Below are 10,000 nucleotides of genomic sequence, written 5' to 3' on the forward strand. Positions count from 1 at the left end.
ACTCACGTGTGATATAGGATCAACGTTCCAAGACATCATTGAAAATTAATAATATCGGTTACTTGATAAAATATAAATTAGTTGTATAGAATTTAGTTTCATTTTATGCATTCAATTATATATGAATATATATTTTTTTTAATTAAAAATTCTGTGATGCTATTTTTGCATACCAACAAAAATAGGATCAACGTTCCAAGACACCACTGAAAATTAATAATATCGGTTACTTGATAAAATATAAATTAGTTGTATAGAATTTAGTTTAATTTTATGCATTCAATTATATTTGAATATATATTTTTTTCAATTAAAAATTCTGTGATGCTATTTTTGCATACCAACAAAAATAGCATGAACGTTCCAAGACATCATTGAAAATTAATAATATCGGTTACTTGATAAAATATAAATTAGTTGTATAGAATTTAGTTTAATTTTATGCATTCAATTATATCTGAATATATATTTTTTTCAATTAAAAATTCTGTGATGCTATTTTTGCATACCAACAAAAATAGCATCAACTTTTCAAGTCATCACTAAAAATTAATAATATCGGTTACCTGATAAATTATAAATTAGTTTTATAGAATTTAGTTTAATTTTATGCATTCAATTATACATGAATATAATTTTTTTCAATTAAAAATTCTGTGATGCTATTTTTGCATACCAACAAAAATAGCATCAACTTTTCAAGTCATCACTAAAAATTAATAATATCGGTTACCTGATAAATTATAAATTAGTTTTATAGAATTTAGTTTAATTTTATGCATTCAATTATACATGAATATAATTTTTTTCAATTAAAAATTCTGTGATGCTATTTTTGCATACCAACAAAAATAGCATCAACTTTTCAAGTCATCACTAAAAATTAATAATATCGGTTACCTGATAAATTATAAATTAGTTTTATAGAATTTAGTTTAATTTTATGCATTCAATTATACATGAATATAATTTTTTTCAATTAAAAATTCTGTGATGCTATTTTTGCATACCAACAAAAATAGAATCAAGCAAAAATATCACTTATTTTTCCAATTTTCGACTTGTAGAACGATCAAGTATACTATTCTTTGGATTCTAAGATTTTTTTCAAGTGATTATTTTCAAAGTTGGGAAAAATGAAAAATTATTCTAAGTCCCCATTCGTAGTTCTTTTGATTCGTATTGCTTCGGCGCAAAGTAGGTAGGGACACTTATGGATTTCTCAATTTTTGGATAGGGACAGCCGGATAGCCGTCATTCAGCATAAAAGCTATTGTTATATGCATAGTTTGATGTGAGGAATGGGAATTGATTGAAATTTTCACCCGCCAATTGCCGGCTGGCCTGATTTTAAGGTTTGAGAATCTTGACAACGATTTTGCATACCGACAAAAATAGCATCAAGCAAAAATATCACTTATTTTTCCAATTTTCGACTTGTAGAACGATCAAGTATACTATTCTTTGGATTCTAAGATTTTTTTCAAGTGATTATTTTCAAAGTTGGGAAAAATGAAAAATTATTCTAAGTCCCCATTCGTAGTTCTTTTTGATTCGTATTGCTTCGGCGCAAAGTAGGTAGGGACACTTATGGATTTCTCAATTTTTGGATAGGGACAGCCGGATAGCCGTCATTCAGCATAAAAGCTATTGTTATATGCATAGTTTGATGTGAGGAATGGGAATTGATTGAAATTTTCACCCGCCAATTGCCGGCTGGCCTGATTTTAAGGTTTGAGAATCTTGACAACGATTTTGCATACCGACAAAAATAGCATCAAGCAAAAATATCACTTATTTTTCCAATTTTCGACTTGTAGAACGATCAAGTATACTATTCTTTGGATTCTATGATTTTTTTCAAGTGATTATTTTCAAAGTTGGGAAAAATGAAAAATTATTCTAAGTCCCCATTCGTAGTTCTTTTTGATTCGTATTGCTTCGGCGCAAAGTAGGTAGGGACACTTATGGATTTCTCAATTTTTGGATAGGGACAGCCGGATAGCCGTCATTCAGCATAAAAGCTATTGTTATATGCATAGTTTGATGTGAGGAATGGGAATTGATTGAAATTTTCACCCGCCAATTGCCGGCTGGCCTGATTTTAAGGTTTGAGAATCTTGACAACGATTTTGCATACCGACAAAAATAGCATCAAGCAAAAATATCACTTATTTTTCCAATTTTCGACTTGTAGAACGATCAAGTATACTATTCCTTGGATTCTAAGATTTTTTTCAAGTGATTATTTTCAAAGTTGGGAAAAATGAAAAATTATTCTAAGTCCCCATTCGTAGTTCTTTTTGATTCGTATTGCTTCGGCGCAAAGTAGGTAGGGACACTTATGGATTTCTCAATTTTTGGATAGGGACAGCCGGATAGCCGTCATTCAGCATAAAAGCTATTGTTATATGCATAGTTTGATGTGAGGAATGGGAATTGATTGAAATTTTCACCCGCCAATTGCCGGCTGGCCTGATTTTAAGGTTTGAGAATCTTGACAACGATTTTGCATACCGACAAAAATAGCATCAAGCAAAAATATCACTTATTTTTCCAATTTTCGACTTGTAGAACGATCAAGTATACTATTCTTTGGATTCTAAGATTTTTTTCAAGTGATTATTTTCAAAGCACTCACGTGTGATATCTAAGTCCCCATTCGTAGTTCTTTTTGATTCGTATTGCTTCGGCGCAAAGTAGGTAGGGACACTTATGGATTTCTCAATTTTTGGATAGGGACAGCCGGATAGCCGTCATTCAGCATAAAAGCTAATTGTTATATGCATAGTTTGATGTGAGGAATGGGAATTGATTGAAATTTTTCACCCGCCAATTGCCGGCTGGCCTGATTTTAAGGTTTGAGAATCTTGACAACGATTTTGCATACCGACAAAAATAGCATCAAGCAAAAATATCACTTATTTTTCCAATTTTCGACTTGTAGAACGATCAAGTATACTATTCTTTGGATTCTAATGATTTTTTTCAAGTGATTATTTTCAAAGTTGGGAAAAAATGAAAAATTATTCTAAGTCCCCATTCGTAGTTCTTTTTGATTCGTATTGCTTCGGCGCAAAGTAGGTAGGGACACTTATGGATTTCTCAATTTTTGGATAGGGACAGCCGGATAGCCGTCATTCAGCATAAAAGCTATTGTTATATGCATAGTTTGATGTGAGGAATGGGAATTGATTGAAATTTTCACCCGCCAATTGCCGGCTGGCCTGATTTTAAGGTTTGAGAATCTTGACAACGATTTTGCATACCGACAAAAATAGCATCAAGCAAAAAATATCACTTATTTTTCCAATTTTCGACTTGTAGAACGATCAAGTATACTATTCTTTGGATTCTAAGATTTTTTTCAAGTGATTATTTTCAAAGTTGGGAAAAATGAAAAATTATTCTAAGTCCCCATTCGTAGTTCTTTTTGATTCGTATTGCTTCGGCGCAAAGTAGGTAGGGACACTTATGGATTTCTCAATTTTTGGATAGGGACAGCCGGATAGCCGTCATTCAGCATAAAAGCTATTGTTATATGCATAGTTTGATGTGAGGAATGGGAATTGATTGAAATTTTCACCCGCCAATTGCCGGCTGGCCTGATTTTAAGGTTTGAGAATCTTGACAACGATTTTGCATACCGACAAAAATAGCATCAAGCAAAAATATCACTTATTTTTCCAATTTTCGACTTGTAGAACGATCAAGTATACTATTCTTTGGATTCTATGATTTTTTTCAAGTGATTATTTTCAAAGTTGGGAAAAATGAAAAATTATTCTAAGTCCCCATTCGTAGTTCTTTTTGATTCGTATTGCTTCGGCGCAAAGTAGGTAGGGACACTTATGGATTTCTCAATTTTTGGATAGGGACAGCCGGATAGCCGTCATTCAGCATAAAAGCTATTGTTATATGCATAGTTTGATGTGAGGAATGGGAATTGATTGAAATTTTCACCCGCCAATTGCCGGCTGGCCTGATTTTAAGGTTTGAGAATCTTGACAACGATTTTGCATACCGACAAAAATAGCATCAAGCAAAAATATCACTTATTTTTCCAATTTTCGACTTGTAGAACGATCAAGTATACTATTCCTTGGATTCTAAGATTTTTTTCAAGTGATTATTTTCAAAGTTGGGAAAAATGAAAAATTATTCTAAGTCCCCATTCGTAGTTCTTTTTGATTCGTATTGCTTCGGCGCAAAGTAGGTAGGGACACTTATGGATTTCTCAATTTTTGGATAGGGACAGCCGGATAGCCGTCATTCAGCATAAAAGCTATTGTTATATGCATAGTTTGATGTGAGGAATGGGAATTGATTGAAATTTTCACCCGCCAATTGCCGGCTGGCCTGATTTTAAGGTTTGAGAATCTTGACAACGATTTTGCATACCGACAAAAATAGCATCAAGCAAAAATATCACTTATTTTTCCAATTTTCGACTTGTAGAACGATCAAGTATACTATTCTTTGGATTCTAAGATTTTTTTCAAGTGATTATTTTCAAAGTTGGGAAAAATGAAAAATTATTCTAAGTCCCCATTCGTAGTTCTTTTTGATTCGTATTGCTTCGGCGCAAAGTAGGTAGGGACACTTATGGATTTCTCAATTTTTGGATAGGGACAGCCGGATAGCCGTCATTCAGCATAAAAGCTATTGTTATATGCATAGTTTGATGTGAGGAATGGGAATTGATTGAAATTTTCACCCGCCAATTGCCGGCTGGCCTGATTTTAAGGTTTGAGAATCTTGACAACGATTTTGCATACCGACAAAAATAGCATCAAGCAAAAATATCACTTATTTTTCCAATTTTCGACTTGTAGAACGATCAAGTATACTATTCTTTGGATTCTATGATTTTTTTCAAGTGATTATTTTCAAAGTTGGGAAAAATGAAAAATTATTCTAAGTCCCCATTCGTAGTTCTTTTTGATTCGTATTGCTTCGGCGCAAAGTAGGTAGGGACACTTATGGATTTCTCAATTTTTGGATAGGGACAGCCGGATAGCCGTCATTCAGCATAAAAGCTATTGTTATATGCATAGTTTGATGTGAGGAATGGGAATTGATTGAAATTTTCACCCGCCAATTGCCGGCTGGCCTGATTTTAAGGTTTGAGAATCTTGACAACGATTTTGCATACCGACAAAAATAGCATCAAGCAAAAATATCACTTATTTTTCCAATTTTCGACTTGTAGAACGATCAAGTATACTATTCTTTGGATTCTAAGATTTTTTTCAAGTGATTATTTTCAAAGTTGGGAAAAATGAAAAATTATTCTAAGTCCCCATTCGTAGTTCTTTTTGATTCGTATTGCTTCGGCGCAAAGTAGGTAGGGACACTTATGGATTTCTCAATTTTTGGATAGGGACAGCCGGATAGCCGTCATTCAGCATAAAAGCTATTGTTATATGCATAGTTTGATGTGAGGAATGGGAATTGATTGAAATTTTCACCCGCCAATTGCCGGCTGGCCTGATTTTAAGGTTTGAGAATCTTGACAACGATTTTGCATACCGACAAAAATAGCATCAAGCAAAAATATCACTTATTTTTCCAATTTTCGACTTGTAGAACGATCAAGTATACTATTCTTTGGATTCTATGATTTTTTTCAAGTGATTATTTTCAAAGTTGGGAAAAATGAAAAATTATTCTAAGTCCCCATTCGTAGTTCTTTTTGATTCGTATTGCTTCGGCGCAAAGTAGGTAGGGACACTTATGGATTTCTCAATTTTTGGATAGGGACAGCCGGATAGCCGTCATTCAGCATAAAAGCTATTGTTATATGCATAGTTTGATGTGAGGAATGGGAATTGATTGAAATTTTCACCCGCCAATTGCCGGCTGGCCTGATTTTAAGGTTTGAGAATCTTGACAACGATTTTGCATACCGACAAAAATAGCATCAAGCAAAAATATCACTTATTTTTCCAATTTTCGACTTGTAGAACGATCAAGTATACTATTCCTTGGATTCTAAGATTTTTTTCAAGTGATTATTTTCAAAGTTGGGAAAAATGAAAAATTATTCTAAGTCCCCATTCGTAGTTCTTTTTGATTCGTATTGCTTCGGCGCAAAGTAGGTAGGGACACTTATGGATTTCTCAATTTTTGGATAGGGACAGCCGGATAGCCGTCATTCAGCATAAAAGCTATTGTTATATGCATAGTTTGATGTGAGGAATGGGAATTGATTGAAATTTTCACCCGCCAATTGCCGGCTGGCCTGATTTTAAGGTTTGAGAATCTTGACAACGATTTTGCATACCGACAAAAATAGCATCAAGCAAAAATATCACTTATTTTTCCAATTTTCGACTTGTAGAACGATCAAGTATACTATTCTTTGGATTCTAAGATTTTTTTCAAGTGATTATTTTCAAAGTTGGGAAAAATGAAAAATTATTCTAAGTCCCCATTCGTAGTTCTTTTTGATTCGTATTGCTTCGGCGCAAAGTAGGTAGGGACACTTATGGATTTCTCAATTTTTGGATAGGGACAGCCGGATAGCCGTCATTCAGCATAAAAGCTATTGTTATATGCATAGTTTGATGTGAGGAATGGGAATTGATTGAAATTTTCACCCGCCAATTGCCGGCTGGCCTGATTTTAAGGTTTGAGAATCTTGACAACGATTTTGCATACCGACAAAAATAGCATCAAGCAAAAATATCACTTATTTTTCCAATTTTCGACTTGTAGAACGATCAAGTATACTATTCTTTGGATTCTAAGATTTTTTTCAAGTGATTATTTTCAAAGTTGGGAAAAATGAAAAATTATTCTAAGTCCCCATTCGTAGTTCTTTTTGATTCGTATTGCTTCGGCGCAAAGTAGGTAGGGACACTTATGGATTTCTCAATTTTTGGATAGGGACAGCCGGATAGCCGTCATTCAGCATAAAAGCTATTGTTATATGCATAGTTTGATGTGAGGAATGGGAATTGATTGAAATTTTCACCCGCCAATTGCCGGCTGGCCTGATTTTAAGGTTTGAGAATCTTGACAACGATTTTGCATACCGACAAAAATAGCATCAAGCAAAAATATCACTTATTTTTCCAATTTTCGACTTGTAGAACGATCAAGTATACTATTCTTTGGATTCTATGATTTTTTTCAAGTGATTATTTTCAAAGTTGGGAAAAATGAAAAATTATTCTAAGTCCCCATTCGTAGTTCTTTTTGATTCGTATTGCTTCGGCGCAAAGTAGGTAGGGACACTTATGGATTTCTCAATTTTTGGATAGGGACAGCCGGATAGCCGTCATTCAGCATAAAAGCTATTGTTATATGCATAGTTTGATGTGAGGAATGGGAATTGATTGAAATTTTCACCCGCCAATTGCCGGCTGGCCTGATTTTAAGGTTTGAGAATCTTGACAACGATTTTGCATACCGACAAAAATAGCATCAAGCAAAAATATCACTTATTTTTCCAATTTTCGACTTGTAGAACGATCAAGTATACTATTCCTTGGATTCTAAGATTTTTTTCAAGTGATTATTTTCAAAGTTGGGAAAAATGAAAAATTATTCTAAGTCCCCATTCGTAGTTCTTTTTGATTCGTATTGCTTCGGCGCAAAGTAGGTAGGGACACTTATGGATTTCTCAATTTTTGGATAGGGACAGCCGGATAGCCGTCATTCAGCATAAAAGCTATTGTTATATGCATAGTTTGATGTGAGGAATGGGAATTGATTGAAATTTTCACCCGCCAATTGCCGGCTGGCCTGATTTTAAGGTTTGAGAATCTTGACAACGATTTTGCATACCGACAAAAATAGCATCAAGCAAAAATATCACTTATTTTTCCAATTTTCGACTTGTAGAACGATCAAGTATACTATTCTTTGGATTCTAAGATTTTTTTCAAGTGATTATTTTCAAAGTTGGGAAAAATGAAAAATTATTCTAAGTCCCCATTCGTAGTTCTTTTTGATTCGTATTGCTTCGGCGCAAAGTAGGTAGGGACACTTATGGATTTCTCAATTTTTGGATAGGGACAGCCGGATAGCCGTCATTCAGCATAAAAGCTATTGTTATATGCATAGTTTGATGTGAGGAATGGGAATTGATTGAAATTTTCACCCGCCAATTGCCGGCTGGCCTGATTTTAAGGTTTGAGAATCTTGACAACGATTTTGCATACCGACAAAAATAGCATCAAGCAAAAATATCACTTATTTTTCCAATTTTCGACTTGTAGAACGATCAAGTATACTATTCTTTGGATTCTATGATTTTTTTCAAGTGATTATTTTCAAAGTTGGGAAAAATGAAAAATTATTCTAAGTCCCCATTCGTAGTTCTTTTTGATTCGTATTGCTTCGGCGCAAAGTAGGTAGGGACACTTATGGATTTCTCAATTTTTGGATAGGGACAGCCGGATAGCCGTCATTCAGCATAAAAGCTATTGTTATATGCATAGTTTGATGTGAGGAATGGGAATTGATTGAAATTTTCACCCGCCAATTGCCGGCTGGCCTGATTTTAAGGTTTGAGAATCTTGACAACGATTTTGCATACCGACAAAAATAGCATCAAGCAAAAATATCACTTATTTTTCCAATTTTCGACTTGTAGAACGATCAAGTATACTATTCTTTGGATTCTAAGATTTTTTTCAAGTGATTATTTTCAAAGTTGGGAAAAATGAAAAATTATTCTAAGTCCCCATTCGTAGTTCTTTTTGATTCGTATTGCTTCGGCGCAAAGTAGGTAGGGACACTTATGGATTTCTCAATTTTTGGATAGGGACAGCCGGATAGCCGTCATTCAGCATAAAAGCTATTGTTATATGCATAGTTTGATGTGAGGAATGGGAATTGATTGAAATTTTCACCCGCCAATTGCCGGCTGGCCTGATTTTAAGGTTTGAGAATCTTGACAACGATTTTGCATACCGACAAAAATAGCATCAAGCAAAAATATCACTTATTTTTCCAATTTTCGACTTGTAGAACGATCAAGTATACTATTCTTTGGATTCTATGATTTTTTTCAAGTGATTATTTTCAAAGTTGGGAAAAATGAAAAATTATTCTAAGTCCCCATTCGTAGTTCTTTTTGATTCGTATTGCTTCGGCGCAAAGTAGGTAGGGACACTTATGGATTTCTCAATTTTTGGATAGGGACAGCCGGATAGCCGTCATTCAGCATAAAAGCTATTGTTATATGCATAGTTTGATGTGAGGAATGGGAATTGATTGAAATTTTCACCCGCCAATTGCCGGCTGGCCTGATTTTAAGGTTTGAGAATCTTGACAACGATTTTGCATACCGACAAAAATAGCATCAAGCAAAAATATCACTTATTTTTCCAATTTTCGACTTGTAGAACGATCAAGTATACTATTCCTTGGATTCTAAGATTTTTTTCAAGTGATTATTTTCAAAGTTGGGAAAAATGAAAAATTATTCTAAGTCCCCATTCGTAGTTCTTTTTGATTCGTATTGCTTCGGCGCAAAGTAGGTAGGGACACTTATGGATTTCTCAATTTTTGGATAGGGACAGCCGGATAGCCGTCATTCAGCATAAAAGCTATTGTTATATGCATAGTTTGATGTGAGGAATGGGAATTGATTGAAATTTTCACCCGCCAATTGCCGGCTGGCCTGATTTTAAGGTTTGAGAATCTTGACAACGATTTTGCATACCGACAAAAATAGCATCAAGCAAAAATATCACTTATTTTTCCAATTTTCGACTTGTAGAACGATCAAGTATACTATTCTTTGGATTCTAAGATTTTTTTCAAGTGATTATTTTCAAAGTTGGGAAAAATGAAAAATTATTCTAAGTCCCCATTCGTAGTTCTTTTTGATTCGTATTGGTTCGGCGCAAAGTAGGTAGGGACACTTATGGATTTCTCAATTTTTGGATAGGGACAGCCGGATAGCCGTCATTCAGCATAAAAGCTATTGTTATATGCATAGTTTGATGTGAGGAATGGGAATTGATTGAAATTTTCACCCGCC

The sequence above is a fragment of the Diachasmimorpha longicaudata genome, unplaced genomic scaffold (assembly GCF_034640455.1).
Source record: "Diachasmimorpha longicaudata isolate KC_UGA_2023 unplaced genomic scaffold, iyDiaLong2 ctg00000262.1, whole genome shotgun sequence".
Taxonomy (NCBI): Eukaryota; Metazoa; Arthropoda; class Insecta; order Hymenoptera; family Braconidae; genus Diachasmimorpha; species Diachasmimorpha longicaudata.